The sequence below is a fragment of the Pseudochaenichthys georgianus genome, chromosome 24, assembly GCF_902827115.2.
Source record: "Pseudochaenichthys georgianus chromosome 24, fPseGeo1.2, whole genome shotgun sequence".
NCBI classification, from domain to species: domain Eukaryota; kingdom Metazoa; phylum Chordata; class Actinopteri; order Perciformes; family Channichthyidae; genus Pseudochaenichthys; species Pseudochaenichthys georgianus.
The window spans coordinates 18,372,872-18,391,516 of record NC_047526.1 but is presented as its reverse complement, the minus strand read 5'-3'; the positions used below and the strand labels follow the sequence as shown (position 1 = coordinate 18,391,516).

The 18,645-nt window shown below is 41.7% G+C and overlaps 1 protein-coding gene across 2 annotated transcripts in view; it reads right to left on the bottom strand.

The window, feature by feature from the left end:
* Positions 1-18,645, bottom strand: part of LOC117440029 (sodium/potassium-transporting ATPase subunit beta-1-interacting protein 2) — a 98,118-nt gene that overhangs the window by 20,838 nt on the left and 58,635 nt on the right. The window lies entirely within an intron of this gene.

Here is an 18,645-nt window from a genome sequence, read left to right as displayed (position 1 = left end):
AAACAATGCCAACAAAACTATAGCTACCATTAAAAAGAGAGATGCATTATTGTAAATGTTGCAAACATTAGGGGGTTATTAGCCGCACTGGCATATGGCTCCACATATGGAATGTCTTTGGTCCAGACTGATGGATACTGATGGATTATAACTTCTTAAAGCATCAACAGCAAGCCCTGTGAAATATGTCTACATCTTAGAATAAGGACACATGATTAATTAAAATGACTTTAATGTCCTGGTAATAGCCCTCAATCTAGTACTGCCATGATTGATTGATTGATTGATTGATTGATTGATTGATTGATTGATTGATTTAGTTTATGGCCATCCTCCAAATATCTGGAACAAACTCCCAGAAACCTGCAGGTCCGCTGCAACTCTGACTACTTTTAAATCCAGGCTGAAGACTTTTCTTTTTGCTGCTGCTTTTAATTGATATATTCGTATCTTAAACTGCACTGTAACTTTTATTATCTTTGCTTTTATCGTTTTAAATGAGTGTTTTTAAATGTCATTTTATATCATTGCTTTTAAATGAGTGTTTCTTTTCATTTTATAATATGTTTCTTAATGCTCTTAATGTCTTTCATTTTTGTAAAGCACTTTGAATTGCCTTGTGTTGAAGGGTGCTATATAAATAAACTTGTCTTGCCTAGCCTAGCCTGCCACATTAGCAATTAGCTGTTCCTCAGTGAGGCTACACAGAGACACTATAATATCTGTGTACAATCTGAGTCTTGTTATTCTACAGAAACAAAAACATTGTTTTCTCTTTATTTGCTCAGCCTGTCCACCACAGCATGAGCAGTCCCATCACTGGCAGAGATAACTTGAAACAACAGCCAGAAGCGGCAAAGAACTGCAACACGAGTAAATAAAAACACATCTTTGTTCCTTCGTTGTTTCGGTTCCACTTCACAGCAGCAGAGAAAGAGCACAAAGAAAGCCCTGCTGCAGTAATGTGCTGTGTAGGGTATTTGTTTGGGCTCCTCTACAATCTTTTACATTCTAAAAGCCTGAAAGACTCACAATACATGAGTTATAGATGTCTTGGTTTAAATAATGCAAATATTAACAACTCCATTTAGCAAGGAGGGACATAGATCACTCCACAGATGGCCATGCAATGTGTGTGCACACACACACACACGCGCGCGCGCACACAAACACACACACACACACACACACACACAAATGCATTAAACACACTTGTTTTTCTCTTGCACTGCTTTGCCATTAGTCTAATGAAAAGCCTTGATGCTTTTTAAAAGCACTCCGATAGCAAAAATGACTTTCCTTTCATTTGCTAATTTTCTCCTTGATGATACATCATTTTTACCAAGGCATCAAAATAGTGATTAAACTTAGTTTGACTTTTATTCATCTATCAAGTCCTCTAGCAAGCTAAGGTTTTCTTACTGTGTGATTGATATTATACATTAACTTAAATCAATACATAATATTGAATAATCTCCCCAATGAGACAAAAACCCACTTTAAAGTACATTTCCACGCGGACTATATCATTAAACAACTGCAGTATAGAGGAGTTAAGGGGTAACACATCCCAGACATTGGAAAGCTCAGAGCCTTTTCAACTACTACGACTAATTCTAGTAAAGACCCCAAATGGCAGATCTTTAAATAGAGCCAAAGGTTTTAGTTCCTACATCAATACTATCTGTTTCTACACTGCGTATTCACTCTGTCTTTACCTGCCCCACTTATCCCCCCATCACACCTATACTTGACTGTCACCTCCCTCCATATTGTTCTCTTTCTTACTTCTTTAATTCATGCCTTGGTCTCTCTTTCCGTTCTCTCCCCCCTCCCCTTTTTCCTCCCTTCTTTTTCCCCCTTGGCCTCTCTATTTCAGGGTAATGAGTAAATGCCTCATTAGCTCAGAGCTTGATTAATGCCATCTCCCCTTGTTGTGCTCCTCTTTTTAATGAGTAAAATCTCTCAAAATGTCCCTCTCGCTCGCTCTCTCTCTGCCATCACTCTCTCTCCTTCTGTCTTTTACTGTCACTGCCTTGCTCCAAATCTTTGTCCCTCTCTTTTTATATTTCATAACCTCCTTCTTGCTCTTGTTTTGGACTGCTTCCTCTTTCTTTCTGTTACATGGGGTTGGGAAGGAGGCATTTTTTCTTTTAGTACAGTCTCCATCGGTGCTTTTCTAATGAGCCTCTCGAATAAACACACACAAACAAAGAAATAAGTAATTATCAGTGAAAAGCTGGATTTGGCTAAATGTCATCAAGGCAAAGCAGGATGAATGCTAATACTGCCTCTCACGTTGTGAAGGCAATGAAAAGGGACATACTGTAATGGGACAAATGTGCCTGTTATCTTGGTGGTGTTAGTTTGGCAAACTACTTGGGGAATACTAATCAAAATAGACTGCCCATTCTTTTTTATTCCGAAAAAGAGAAATTAGTATTTAAGTGCTTCTATGAATAATAAATAGACTTATAAAACATGAGCCAACAACCAGTTTAGTTGCAGAGAGCACTAGCGAGATGAAAAGGTAAGCACAATTTGAAATTGCTTCAATATGTCTACTTTAAATGTGCAAATGCCGAGAGTTGTCTATATGGTTTCACTTAGCCAATAATTAATACATTGATACGAAACAAACCAAAACAAACAACAAAAGAGACCTTGAAAAGAGATTTCCTTTTCCATTCAGCCATGTCTGAGGATCCTGTGCCTGTGCACGAGTGCATTAAGGTTACACAGTTTGTAATAAAGCTTGGATCCAGACTGGTTCTAATAATACAATTAAAACGGCATTATCTTTCTTCTTTTGTGCAGCAGCAGTGAGCGGCGACAAAAGCCTCTGCCCCCACAGAAAGAAAACAACTCATATTAAAAAACAAACTTAAGCCCATTTTTCCAAAGTAAGGATAGACCCATTGTTTGAAGAGATTGCTTTTGTATTAACATGTTTTAAGCAAATATGAACAGTTTAGTGTTTGCAACCCTGTGTGACGAAGGTAACTTTGTCACTGATGGCTTCGGGCCTTGCATATGCGCACATGTTTATATTATTTAGTGTTTATTTTATTTTGAAATGTGTTCCCCTTTCCCCATGTCTGTTGCCATTGATTGTGTGCACCTGGTGCTCTGTGGTGTCTCCTCCCCCCTCACCTGTGTCCTGTTGGGTTGAGCATTTAGGCTCTGGGGTTTAGCTGTGTGGGAGAGTGTGTGTGAGATCCGTGTGGCTGCAGGCTGTGGTCAGGGAGAAACAGCAGGATTGAGGCTGTGTGTCATGCGTTCATGACTTAATAAATGCCCACACCGGGTTGTATTTTGGACGTTCTGCTTCCTTGCTTGGTCGGGCCGCTCAATTGTCAGCTTCACAATTGGTGTCAGAAGTGGGATTGACCAAGTGAGGAGGTGAAAATGCTGGAGGAGAATAACCGCAAGTTTGAGGAACTAACGGAGATGATGATGTTACTCATGCAGTCTCAGGCAGCCGGAGAGCAGCAGTTGTTACGGATACAGCAACAGGTATCTGAGATAAAAGAGGAACGGAGACTCCGGAGGAAAGACGGCAGATTGGCTGAGGAGCTCGACCGCATCAACGTCCGGTATGGGGACCGGACCCAAAGAGGGGAAAAAGTGATGCAGCAGATTAAAAGAGTACCGCATGGAGCTTCGAGAGCAGGACCGTAGAAAACAACAGGAGGAAGAAACATATAAGCGGGAGGAGCTGGTAAAAATCCTGGAGGAGAATAACCGCCAGATGAAGAGGGAATTTGAGCGAGCGGCCGCTAAGAAGCTGAAGAAGGTGAACATCAGCCTGCAGCGTCACCTGCAGCGCAGCACGGAGGAGGAGAAGGAGGAGCGCGAGAGGGAGCTCATCCAGATGAAGCAGCAGATAGCCTTTCTGATGCAACTGCAGCGGTCCCGGGCGGATCCCGCTCAGCTAGAGAGGCCGCAGTCCCGGCTCTCTAAGAAGAAACTGGCAGAGGAGGAGCGGGTGAAAATGGCTGAGAAAATCAGTCAGGAGAGAGAGCGCGTCATGCAGCAGAAACAGCAGGAGCGCCGGGAGAGGAAGAATCAGATCCCGAAGAGGAAGAAAGGGAAGCTTCCTGTCGACTTCACGGCCCCCAAAACCCTGCTGCACAAGGGGAAGCAGGTTGTTGCCGTGGGGATAGACGTCTCAAAGGTAACCATTTCAGACGCTGAAGCAGACACAGTACAGCTGAGACAGAGAAGCTCCTGGTTGATGAGCGTGTCAGGAAGGGGTACGATGAGGATCCGGTGCAGAGGCAGCTGAGGCTGGAGAAGGTCAGAGCCACTCCGCAGCACATAGAGGAGTCCAGGAAACACCGGGCGGAGTGGAGACGCATGGAGGAAAGCAAAGTGGCCAAGGCCAGAGAGAGATGCAACCATGCGCATCGCATCCAACTTTGCAGTTAAGTACCGGCCAGGGAAGTAAAACCGGGTGGCTGACTGGTTGTCCCGAAGCCGAGACTGTTAAGACACTGTGCTTCCTGGGGAGAGGGGTAAGGAAATGTGACGAAGGTAACTTTGTCACTGATGGCTTCGGGCCTTGCATATGCGCACATGTTTATACAGTTTATATTATTTAGTGTTTATTTTGAAATGTGTTCCCCTTTCCCCATGTCTGTTGCCATTGATTGTGTGCACCTGGTGCTCTGTGGTGTCTCCTTCCCCCTCACCTGTGTCCTGTTGGGTTGATTGGGTTGGGCATTTAGGCTCTGGGGTTTAGCTGTTTGGGAGAGAGTGTGTGTGAGATCCTTGTGGCTGTGGTCAGGGAGAAACAGCAGGATTGAGGCTGTGTGTCATGCGTTCATGACTTAATAAATGCCCACACCGGGTTGTATTTTGGACGTTCTGCCTCTGCCTCCTTGCTTGGTCGGGCCGCTCAATTGTCAGCTTCACACCCTGCAACAAAGAATTTGGAACCAACATATTCCACAGTCGCCAGTCAGCGGAATACAAAACAATTAAAGTGCAGCTGTGTGCTGGCATTGATGCATTGATTTTATATGGCGCAGTTTACTTAGCATTGCAACATTTATCCAAACAGGATGATGAAGCCATAGCTCCAAAATAATCTTGAGATATTAATCTGTCTAGTGATGAATGGGGTTGTTTGGCTTGCAATTCAAACAAAACAATATTGACTAGACTTGTAGAGTATATCCAACTGTGTGTTTGTGGATTAAATTACGAGTTTCTTTTAAATCACCATTTCTGTCTCTATTGTCCACACACACACACACACACACACACACACACACACACACACACACACACACACACACACACACACACACACACACACACACACACACACACACACACACACACACACACACTGTGTGTGCTAGTTGAGGATCATACACTCATGCTCTCAGGTCTTTGTCTCTGACTGGGCTGGCTCCGCTTCAATGAACCACATCTGTTTTCCTACTGAGACTCGCTCTCTCTGAATTTCCCACTCCTCCTTTGTCTTCCACTCCCGAGAGATGGAGGAATGGAGGGGGGAAAAGACCAGTAAAAAAAAAATGGTATTTCCCCATATGCCCTAATGCTACCTGGAGCTACATCTGAAAGCAGTTTAGCAATTAAAATAAAGACATCCGGCAAAAGTTGTGTGTCTACGACAAAATAAATAAATTAAGCTCCAAACCTTGGCAGTATAAGAAAACAGGGCATTTGGAAATTAATTATTTTAAGTTGTGTCCAATTCTGATCAAAGCAGATGTGACGTAAACAAAGTTTTTTCGGAGGATATGCAAATGTTCAGATCATGGTTCACACTGTCAGCAGGATATTACCAAATGTGTCAACTCGTTGGTGCTAATAGGAAAAATGCACACCTTAGGTCACCCAGTCAATGCAATTTTGAAAGGATGAAATTAATTGTATTTTTTACTCTCCAGACCCACATTTCATTTAATTTCAAACCTTTATTTAACCAGATTGGTCCTATTGAGATCATAGATCTATTTTTCAAGGGAGACCTGCAGTAAATAGGTTCCACATGAAACATAAAACAATAAAGGACATCATACATTATATTTACAGGATACATAGTTATCGACATTTACATGTGCCCATAGTATCAAAGAGCATTTCCTTTAGCCTAGCTTTAAAAACATGCAGAGGAATGGGATTGCTCAGTTTCAATTCTTGCTGAAGATGGATAGATAGAGGGCATAAGGGAGGCAGTGCCAGCTTTTTCCCTACGAGTGCTTCAGCATCTGCTCCCTGGACACACACACCGACTCGCACATAATCTAACACCTTCCAACATGCTCCAAACACACAATGCAAGTTCCGGCAGTTATATAATGACAGACTGTAAATAAAAGAGTCAGTGTGACATCCTGACAGACAACAACAACAGTCAGACATTCAGTCGGTCCGGCAGCCAGAAAGATCAGCACATCGTCAAGCTAAATGGCAGAAAATCATAGATTGGGCGATATTAGCTTCATTCTCTCGAAAGTAAATGTTTCACTCTATTGAACCCAACCTCTATCTATTATTTCACACCAATATCATCAGTCACGGTGCATCTCCCTACGTTGTTTTGCTGTGATTTCCCAGGGGTGGCAAAAGAGGCCTTAACCCATAATGCCTAAAGCACTTTTCTTCTATCAGATTGGTAGGGGGTGTTAGGGAATTGTGTGTGTGTGTGTGTGTGTGTGTGTGTGTGTGTGTGTGTGTGTGTGTGTGTGTGTGTGTGTGTGTGTGTGTGTGTGTGTGTGTGTGTGTGTGTGTGTGTGTGTGTGTGTGTGTGTGTGTGTGTGTGTGTGTGTGTGTGTGTGTGTGTGTGTGTGTGTGTGCTGGGGGGTAATTGGTAGAGATGAAGTCTATTCAGGATCCTAACCCTGACCTTAACCGCCCCATACCCATTACCATCTCCAAGCAAATGCCTCAACATAACCATTTTAACCCCTAAGATCTTTTACATTGGTGCGGCCAATTATAGTGCTACTGCCCTACACCAGGTGGGATCCATTATTGCATAAGGGAGGGGGGGTTGCTAATTCAAGCTTTTAATGTGTTTTTAAAATAATGGCTAGCCCATACTGTAAGTCAGATGTATATTAAAAAAAGTAATGAAAAACAGCCAAATATCAGCAGCTGAAGTTATGTGGAAGGTAATAGTAATTATCGCCCAACTTATTGGTAACCCTCACCTTAGCGTTTTAGTGAGTTTAGCTCATTGATTTGTATTTTCCTAAAGCAACTTCACTCTTTTGGTTCACTTAAAGGTCCCCTATAACACTGTTTTTCATCAATATATTATAGGTCTCAGTTTTATACAAAACATGTCTCTGAAGTGTTTGCCTCGAAATACGAAACAGTTCATGCATTGTAGCATCCCATAATCCTCTCTGTTTCTGCCCTGTTTCAAAAGTGCTGATTCTCTGTCTGTTACTTTAGAGCAGTGGTTCTCAACTGGTCAGGCCTCGGGACCCACCTTTTACTTGGTCAATACATCGCGACCCAACATTTTGAAGCATTCAAATCTATTCAACAAAAAATCGTGCTGTAATATAAACGCTTTTCAGCATACAATATTAATAAAAGTGAAGTACAGTGCATATATCCCTTATATCCCTTCACAGAACTAAAGTATGCTTTTAAAAAAGGTTTAATGAGATGATGGAATCAAAGCTGAACTATATAAAAAGGCACGCATGCTGAAACCCCAACCCCAGCAGGGGGGTCTGGGGGGATTGTCCCCCAGGAGATTTTTAGAAATACTAACATAAACTATGCATTCTGGTACACTCTGAGGAGAAAATAAATAAATCTATTACTAGCTTCTCCGTGGGGACTTCCGGCAACAAGAAGACTCGAAAAAACATCAAAGATATTTTATTGAGAAGATGATCACTATGTGACAGAAGTTTTCAAAACCGTTTATGGTCTCCGCTCTCCGGTACTTCCAGTCCAACACCGACTGCATGCACAGCGTTAGAAAATCGGGCCTTCAAAATAAAAGTTTGACTTTTTTCTTCTTCACTCACACACATCCACTCGAAACGGGTCGCGACCCACCAGTTGAGAACCACTGCTTTAGAGGAAAATAAGGAGCCACTCCCCACGCCCCTCTGAGGAGATTCAGGTGATAAGGTGTGTGTGGGGGGGGGGGGGGTCCTTGGTTGGTGATTGGCTAATGGTTACACAAGCCAAAACAACATTATGACATCATAAAGTGGCCAAAATCTGATCAGCTTACTTGCAGACAGGTTTTTATATAAATGGATCAGGACAAAAAGTGAGAGAATCTTTGTCCCTGAAACTTTCAGAATCTCTTTACGCAGAGGGGACACATGTTTATGTATAAAAGACATGAAAAAGTGGATTTTGCATAATAGGTGATCTTTCACGCAGCTGTTTTAGACTCAAATGATGTGATAAACCAACACTACGCTACCAGCCAAAATCCCTGTGATAGACACAGTTAATGGCTAGCTATTGAACCGGTTAGAGGACTTAGCCACTAGAGTCGGATATTTTATTCTAGAGTTGGTGGATACCGAAATCAGAGCTAATAATAGATCAAATACATATTCAACTTGGTTGACCAGAATCGCAACTCCAACTGGATGCAAATGTTGCTCTGTGTACTTTATTGGTGATAATGGGTCAATGTAATGTTTAAAGATTGTTGACAAAGACATAAGGAAAGGATATACTAATGTTCAGTGGTTTTATTACAACTGATGTCTTTGTTATGTTAGAGGCCATTCCTTTTGTAGTCTGCTAAGGTAAGTATCCCGAGCAGCCATGACAATGTTGCAACGTTCCTAAACTTAAAATATTACATGAGTTAAATATTTTCGCTAGTCCATAAAAATGAGACGGAAGCTACAAAAATATGACTACATTTAAATAGACCAGACATGTCCTTTTCATGTTTCAATAAAAGGTCTTCTTCAGGCCTTTTCAGTGAAGAGTTTTTAAAGAACTGGCCGTTAAGACCTATAGGTATTATAGGTGTTGTACATTTACAACAAAAAAAACACTGCTGCTTACACAGCCAAGCCAAATCCATTATCAAAATTAACACCAAACATCCAAATGCTGGAACAAGTTTAACTGCGGCAGACAAGTCAATCAAATCCATTATCTACTGCGTCGTGCAACCAAATCTGTGTTTAATTTGCTTGCTCAAATTCACCAAGTAAAAAAATAACTCATGTCACTGCATATAAAACTCTACAGTAACAATGAATAATCAAATTGAATCACCATCCACGATAGCTCGGGGCTCAAAATCATAAAATTGGCTGGTAGGAACGAACCACTAGAGACGTGTTGATGAAAAAAAAGGCAATTTCATGCCATGATTTCAACAAATGCGTCCATTGATCAAACCCCGGTAAGGGTTGATGCGTTGACTCAGTGAATCAGGGTGGATGTTTTAACTAGAACGCCTATGATTAAATGTGCGGGATCCTTTTGATTCATTGTCTCAATTGGCAGAGGAGAATGAACACTAAGGGGAGTAAAATAAAGCCACTATTAGCATTTAAACTGGCCCTGTTTTTTTTTTAAACTTTCCAAGATGAATTGGGTGGTTTGCAATTTGATTTACTGTCATATTCCTCCCACAATTTATCCTGCAGTAAAAAGCTCGCCCCTGCACTGACAACCGCAGCCATTGATGTTGATATGGAATTGATGTGAAAGAGACATTTTTTCTCTGTTAGATAAGCGATCCTATCTTCCCTAGACATTCAGTTGCTCGAACTTTCTCTGTGTTTGTACTTCTTTTTCCCTCTTCCCCACACTTCTCTCTTGAAAGAGACACAGATTCGCATGAGGCTCCATCCCATAACACGTCATCTTTTATAGCTCCTATCATACCTTCGCCTGTCTAAATCTCTCCGTCTTCATGATGTCTGACTTCTCTAACCCAAATCTTTCAGTCTTCTTTCGTTTCTCTTCCCTCGATATATCAGTTATATTTCTCATTCTACCAAGTCACCTGCAATCATTCCTCTCTGTCTATTTTGGTGCCAATAGCTGACAATACGTTTACATTGGTTTGTTTCAGTGTGTTATGTTATTGCTCATTTGACATTTGACCTTTTTTTTTTACAATTTCTCTTTATTTTCTGCCTCTTCATTGCGTTTTTCCAGACTGAAATTAGACCTCCCGGATGATATAATAGGGCTGCTCGATTATGGCAAAAATCATAATCTCGATTATTTGGGTCAATAATTGATATCACGATTATTAAAAACGATTATCCATTTACTTTGAAAACATCAATGTATTGGAGATAAAAGTGTTGAACAGTATGTTTTTAACAGTTGATTGCCCTGAACTTTCAGTATAATTCAACTGGAAAACCAATAATAAAAAAAAGTAAAAATAATAAAAAAATAATTGTTTTATTTCGATTACGTTGTTTTCGGAATCGTTACAAGCCATATTCGTAATTGCGATTCAAATACGATTAATTGAGCAGCCCTATGATATAGGATTGAAAATGTTTTTAAGGCCGCTTGGGTATACAAACGGACGAAAGAGTGTGTCCCTCGTGTTTTCTTTGCACTTGATAGAAATTAATGACAGGTTCTCCAACTCCTGGCTGAGCTAACAGACACACACTTGCTGGCAAGAACAGTATGCAAAAAAGCAGGCATGATATCCCCCCCACACAGTCAATGATTGACAGCTGAGCGGTGTGTGTGTGTATCTATGTGTCTGTATCTGTGCGTCATCTGACGCCCAGAGGGTGGCTGCATCTTTTTTAAATGACAGTGGACTTCTGACAGTTAGCCATCTGTGTGTGTGTGTGTGTGTGTGTGTGTGTGTGTGTGTGTGTGTGTGTGTGTGTGTGTGTGTGTGTGTGTGTGTGTGTGTGTGTGTGTGTGTGTGTGTGTGTGTGTGTGTGTGTGTGTGTGTGTGTGTGTGTGTGTGTGTGTGTGTGTGTGTGGTGTGTGTGTGTGAGTGTGTGTGTGTGTGTGTGTGTGTGGTGTGTGTGTGTGTGTGTGTGTGTGTGTGTGAGAAAGAGCTGATGTGAATATGCGAGTGTTTGTGTGCAACATGGTGACAGTTTCCTCTCCACAGACTTCTCTCCAAATCTGTCAGGGATGCCACATCAGAAATCTTTTTCAAAGATTAATTCTATGGCACCGCGGCTGTATTAGATAGAGCAGTGGAGAGTGGAAGGAAGGACGGCAGTGTGACAGACAGATATATATGGTATGAATCTACGGCTTAAACTTAAATTACTGTCAGCACAGGATGTACACCTTATCTAGCCTCTGGGGCTCTACAGGGGCCTTATAGGAAGCAATTATACACACTAGATAAAAAGTTCCTTCAAACGCAAGTGGTTGAGAAGGCAAACATGTTGCAGCAAGACTACTGATAGCAGTTTATCAATACGTGGCTTAGACAAAATGGTATAGATTTTGTTGAACACCATATCTAAAATATATTATTAAATGTACTCATAATGTGGTTTAATCTGTTTATAGCCCTCAGTCGTTCAAATTGTTAGCTATCAACCATATAGGTATAAATAGATACTTTATACATTGGTTTTAAGTCTCTATAAGTGGTCTTTGTGTCCTTTAAGTAAGGTGTTTGTAGCTTGAAGCCTGCTGTAATAGAGAAGGGCAAGACACACACGTTCTGTACATCAGAAGATGAGTAGTGATGGTTAATAATGTGTGCGTAGACAGGCAGCTTCTGTGAGCAATTTCATTTGGACACACAGCACCTTCCAAGATGACGTTCCATTGTGTTACCGTAAGTTTAACAAGTCTAATGTTGCTGTTTTTCCCAGACGCCACGTGAACACTTCTTTTTCCAGGACCACAGCAGAGAGTCAGGACACCTACATTTATACTGCACAAGGAAACTGAAGCAGCTGATGAGATCTGATGTGTGATATGGTTGAAAGCTAGGAAAAAGGGGTAAGTGGAAGAAAAATAGATAAATAAAAAAAAGTATGTCACGTCTAACATTGAGTAACAGCCCTCCTGTCAGCATGGGACAATGTCAATGATTCATAACATGATGTATCATCAAAGCCAACATTATCTCAATCGTGATGATCTGTTTGTTCCTCCAACGTTCCTCCATCTGGCCGCCTGACTTCAAGCTGAGCTCACGAACTCTGACGCATTTCCCCCTCCTCGCTGTCCCCCACCTTTCCACTCACTGTCTGGGGTCCTTGTCAAGGAGAAATGTCATACACGCTGGGCAAATCTCAAACTTTTACAGCCGTTATCTGTCTGACTTTGCTGCACTACTACACAGGGAATAATTGCTGAACATCAAATAGTCTGAAAGGATTGTTCTGCACACTTAAACTGACATATTTCACAACAATGTCAGACACTGTGAAAGGAATTGAGTTGTTGTCGGTAATTTGTTCTTTGTACAACATCCAAATGTATGGAACTGCATTTATTTAGTATTCAGTCCCCTCACTGGGAGTCAAATTCACACTGCTGTCACTGAAGATGCACAATCTTGATATCAGTTCCCTTCACGGATATACGAGAGTGTTGGTAAAGGAAAATGACATCAAAGCTACAGCAGAAAAATCTAAAAGTCACTGATAACATGGCATAAATCAAAGCTGCGACTGATCCTCTGCCTCTTTCATGCACAGAATGATGTCAATTCTCCGTAATGAAGAAAAATGGAGTCTGTCGTAACCACTTTTGTCCTGCGACCCCGAAAGTAATGGCCTGAGTGTATAAAGTAATGTATTAAATTGGCACTCGGTACTGGCCGATACATAAAGCCCCGCACTGTGAGCCGCTGCAGGCCATAAATAACAGCCCCTTCTAGACGGCGACCCATTTCCTCAAGTCCTGACATTGGAAATATGGCGGAAGAGAGTGAATGAAAAGGAGGCGAGAAGGCGAAGGCGAGCGAGGCGGAAGAAAAGCGCGGGACGGATTTACATGGCACTTTGCAAAACAACATGAAAAAGACTTGATTATAGTGCAGGAGGGATGAATTACACGGAGAGCGAGGCACAGGAGGAGGGGGAGAGATAGACCGAGAGAGCGGGAAGAGGCGTCTCAAAGCAATAGAGAGGGAGATTAAGAGATTTCATTTATATCACTGTATAGTTGAAGCACATAGCGCATCATCATTACCCTTATCAAACACCGAAGAGTTATTTTGATCCCTGCTGAGTAGGATATATGAAAGTATGGTATATACTCGTCTCGCTCTCTGATTTATACCCAATTTATGTGTTTTTTATATCAAGCCAAACCTGTAGTCAGTATTTCTGCTTGGCTGTCATAGATTTTAACTTTCAAACTAATTGGCTCACTCTAAAGCTAAATGTGTAATGGTAATTTTGGGACCTGATTTGGATGTAAATCAATTAATGATGAGTTTTAGAGAGCAGGAAATGTAGGTTTTCCTTCTTTTCCATATTTGTTCGTGTACTTTTTATTGTGCTTTCTAAAAATCGGGAGGCCCGTCACATCTCAGATGTGTTAAGTTACAGAAGTTGTCTGTTGTGTGGTTGAGCATTTACTAAAATACTGTTTACCGTTTTGGTTCATCTTGAGACAAGTAGCTACAATGTTGGATAGTCAGCTTAAATAAAGGTAAGAATGCTAGCCTGCTGTCACATTTTTAAAGAGACCGTTGTTCTTATCACTGTCCTTACAACAACTTTAATGATATACAATTCTTATTAGGTTAGCATTTGCTAATTACATTTTCTACAACATTGCTTCTAAACTGTATTTTTTATCAGCATTTTTGTTATAAATGATCTTAACATCCCAACAGGTTTCAATAAATCAATTGCTATGATACTGGCTGGATACTTCAAAACATCTGGCTCACTCTAGCTTGTTTCTCCAACTCCCATTTTAATACATTTAATTCATTTCTTGTTTTTATTGTTAAACCAAGGTTGGTACTGAATATTTTTGGTTGTTGTTGCACTGAAATAACAAGATGAGGCTCTTTATTTTAAAAGCGTATGTGTTTGACATTATGCAGTCGTGCCAGGGGAGTATAAATCTGGTTTCATCATCGTTTTGAGGAGTTTCTTTGTTCTGAGCCGAGATGCAACAATCACAAATATATCTGTGTTTGTTGAACATGTGGTCCGGTGTTAATAATAGTCCTCCGGTCGGTAAACCACTGGTGCGGTTGGTCATCCGTATTTTATACAACAGCTAGTGAATCTGGGTGGGGGGGAATCGCCCATTGGTGACTCCCCTCTCACTCTGCAACTGGGTCAAGGTTGATGTGCCCTTGAGCGGGGCGAACGCAAACTGTTCTGGTCGTAAAAACAAGCTGTTTAGCGCCCTGGTTCGAGTGTGCTGCTCTCTGATTGGTCAGCTGCTAATTGCTAAAGGTTTTCCTAATTAGCTTGCTGATTCACCCTCGATAGAAAGCAGATGTGATGATTTTGGTCTGAAGCGCTTATTTCTAATAAAATCAAGAGTAATATTCGAATCATTAAAATCCATAACAGATTGTAAATGATAAATATGGTAACATCATTAATTTTATTCCATTCAATTAACATTTGAACTGTTATTATGCAGCTTTTCAAGATGTTTTGAACATGGCCTTCCAACATGGCAGACATGCTTGCACTTTCAGTTTGATACAAATAAAGCTTGCTTTCCTCCCAGCCGTGGTACAGTGAGCAGTGTAAATCTCATTGAAATAGAAGATCAGTCAATGAAGCTGCAGGTAACAGGCAAGAACGTGGAGGGGGGTTAGAGAACTGTAAAATGATAGCCTAGCTTGGATGGCAACACTAGTTAACAAGGTTCTTGTGTGGGAAGAGCAGACAGACACATGGCGAGTGTATCCAACAGTGAGTGAATGGGAAAACTTGCAAAACAATACAAGACAATTGTGCTTTTTGGGAGTTTTCTCTTTCTTGTAGTGTGTTTTTATAGATTTGTGTTTATGTGAATGGTCTGCAAAGGCTAAAATCCTAAAGTTACCCCCAGAGAGAGTATCCCCCCACACACTCCTCCCTGCCTGAAACACCTCCATTGGACTTTGCATCACTATGTAACACTTCTATTGGCTAGCGCTCCAACAAATTGATCATGATGGCTTCATGAGGCTAAGGGGCGGGGCATCACTAAGCGGTTGACCAATAACAACAGAGCTATGTGCTGCAGTATGAGAAAAATAAAGCACTTTTTGAACATTTAAAGGTGGGGTAGGTAATTTTGGAGAAACCAGCTCGAGTGCGCTAGAATTTGAAAATACACAGCCGGAAAAAATCTGCCACTTCCTTACAGAGCCCCTCCTCCAACACACACGAACGCGCACATGACCAATGAGGGCACGAGATAAGTTTGTGCACAGATGGAAGGCTGACAGGCAGGTAGGCCATCCAGTTACTTTAGCCGGGCCGGCTCAGATGATTGGTCGTGCTTTTTACAGCACTACAGCTTCCACAGATGACATTTTTGTATGGATTTGGTGTCAAAGCACTTCAGATATTCATTCCTATCGGGATGTTAAGAGCATTCCATGGAATATAACAACAAGTGTATCTCGAGCCGGTTTCTCAAACTTACCTACCCCACCTTTAAGCATGTAAACATGTCCCAGTAGAGGCACAAAAACTAATATGAAACCTGAACATTTGCATAATAGGCCCCCTTCAAGTGCACTCTAACAGTAATAATGTTCAACAAACTGCTTGTAAGATGGATTCGCACAGATGTGTGGTTTTAAAACTGCTCTTTGGTGTGATTTACTAAACTGATAATAGACGTGTTACATAACTGTTAAAACATTTTAAAAACAAATTATGATGGGAAAACTACTTTTTTCTATCACCCACACCAGAGAGTGTAATCAGCCGTAATCAGCAGTCCCATCAACTGATTTCCTCTGTTTATGGAAGCGCTGATTGGCTTTAATTAATTGTGCGAGTTGATAATCTGTATTCAACACATTTGTACTGCACAGTGAGAAGACTTGAATGGCCTCTGCTTGTGTGCCGTATCTTTATCAGTTAGCAATGCAGAGAACTGACATGCTTTCATTATCACGACTCCGTGACAATCTAACCATTAAAGCCCCTTAATGTGGCCTAAACATTATAGCGAGAGGTTTAAAAGGTGTAAACAAGTCCACCCCTCCTTAAGTGGCACTGTCAGTAAGCAGGAAGTGTTCACTGACGGGGTCTTGCCCCTATGATCACGGCAGCTGAACTAACACTCAGATTATAGTGAAATTATGTGACCCCTTCTGTCAGGGGAAGACAGGTAGAAAGCCAATCCAGCCATTTCTGGGCGTGCGGTCAAAGAAGAGGCATCATTCAAGTGTGGTTGTGAATACACACGTTCCCCCGGCGACAGTAGAGTGATGCTACAGAGTGGCACCTCTTTTACTTAGCTTGTATTGAGCATCACAGAAACACAACAGTGGAGAAAGGAAGTGATCTGTGTATGACAGCGGGTCAGTGAGCGAAGGCAGAACTTTCTTATCCCTTACGGTTCTGTCAGGGGACTCAGTGGTTGGAGCTTGTTTATTTGCTCTCAGCCAAAGCTATTCTTCTTGTTGCTTCTAGCGAGTTACTAAGCAGTCTCAAGGGCATTCCCATGCTCTTCTTGACTTCTGCATCATGCATGGGACAAGTTAAACAGATGCAATGTCTTATTGATATGGTGATCTAGCTAAGGCAGACGCACATTTAAGGCTTAGTACCAAAAGAAAATTGTAGTTATTAGTCTCAAAACTTCTTTGCCTTGTCCAAACCAAAACCTAGTAGTGCCTGCTGAACAAGAGGATCTTAAGAAACATGGGTCACAAAAATAGTAAGAACAATTAAAAAACAAAAGTTAATCAAACAGAGGTCAATAGTGACACATTTGTACACATTCGGCACGATAGTTAGTGTGAATGACAGCAGGACGGTGTGTTAGGAAGTAATACAAAATAAATAACAGTGACTGTGTTCATAGTGATACAAGATCATGTCACCCAGTGCACAGTTGTAGATTATTCATGTTTTTTTGTTTGTTTTTGGAATAATATTGTGCTCTTTTGTGCATGTGAATGACTTTGGCAACACAGGCAACCCTTGTGAGTCAAATATATTCATTACTGATATTGGTATTTTATGAGATAAGTTTAAAGGTCCCACGTCATGCTTTTCCAGTTACTACCCGTCCCCTTGTGTGTTATGAAGCCTTTTCTGCATGTAAACGGACTGCAGAGTCACAGACCCTCAAAGTACACCCTGTAGCGAGTACAACTCTAACACAGAAAAGACGTGTCTATGCTGCCCCAGAACGCCTCGCTGGAGATTTCTCTTTTTCCATTGTTTACTTCCTGAGTATAGTGACGTGCTCAAACCCAAATGGACACATTGGGTTTAGGACCAATCCATGGAGCTCCTCACACACACACACAGCAGAGTTCCCGTTAGCCGGTAATTACCGGACTATGACCGGTAAAATATGCTGAAGACCGGCAAATCAAAATCTCTCCGGTCAAAGTGTCCGGTCAAAATCATTTCCGCTTAGCGCAATACCGCATCAGTTGCGCAACTTGCGCCACTTATGTGACAGACAAAAGAGTATGTGACAGACAAGAATAGTCAACTCTAATGTCTAACACTTAATGTGGAGAAAGAGATGTCCTGTATGGGTTGATTGTGCGTTGATCTATTGGTAATGCCTCGGGGTTCCGGTGGGCATGTAAACAAATGCATAATGCTGCGCTATACTTTGCGGCCTCACCCGGTTGCATAGCGACGCTTATTGTTTAGGTGTCTTTTAATAAGCAGGTAGTCCTATCATTAGCTAGAACTAGCTGGATCTGATCGATATGGACATAAACGCGAGTGAAGTCTAATCTGACGGGAGAGAGAGATCAGCTGCTGCTGACGAGTCGAGACTCGACACGCAGCTCTGCATGATCACATGCAGCGGTGAGCGGACAAAACACACACTTCAGGTTAGAATATCACACGTAGCTATTTTAATTAACTCTCAAACTACCGTAACTAGTTATAGATAAGTTTAGTTTTACTGTCGGGTCACTCATTACTGATCCGCGAGCTGCATGATACTGACGGGCTGTCAGGAGGGGGAGAGCGCTCCGTTTATTATTCCCGTGTTATTGTAAATTACTGAACACGTTTGAATAATGTAGTTAATCTACTATTATTAGTTTGTTTAATATCGAATCATATCAATTTGTTTTAAAGCTCAATAAATAACAAAGAAGACCTTTGACCGGCACTTTTCAAATTTTGTCCGGAAGATTTAAACTTTAACGGACATGTTGACAGGCGAAAAAATATTCTAAAGGGAACTCTGACACACACTCTCAGCGGCTAAACTGTGACGTGCTTACACTGGAGGTGCGCCGCGTTTGGGGGTGTGTGTGAGGGGGGGGGGGGGGTGCTGCAGCAAGCAGGAAATGAACCCAGCTCACACTGTCCGCTCCTCGCAGCGAGCCCCGCTACGTCCCGCCAACACGGCACCCAGACCCCACGCAGCATTCTCATCTGTTTGTCCTTACTGGTGTCATTTTCTGGTTGCTAACGCCATTGTAACACATAATCACTGATGTCCCACTGTAACGGTGATAGACCATAGTGGTAGACTCATCAGAACAGAGTGGGCGAGCAGACCAATCAGAGC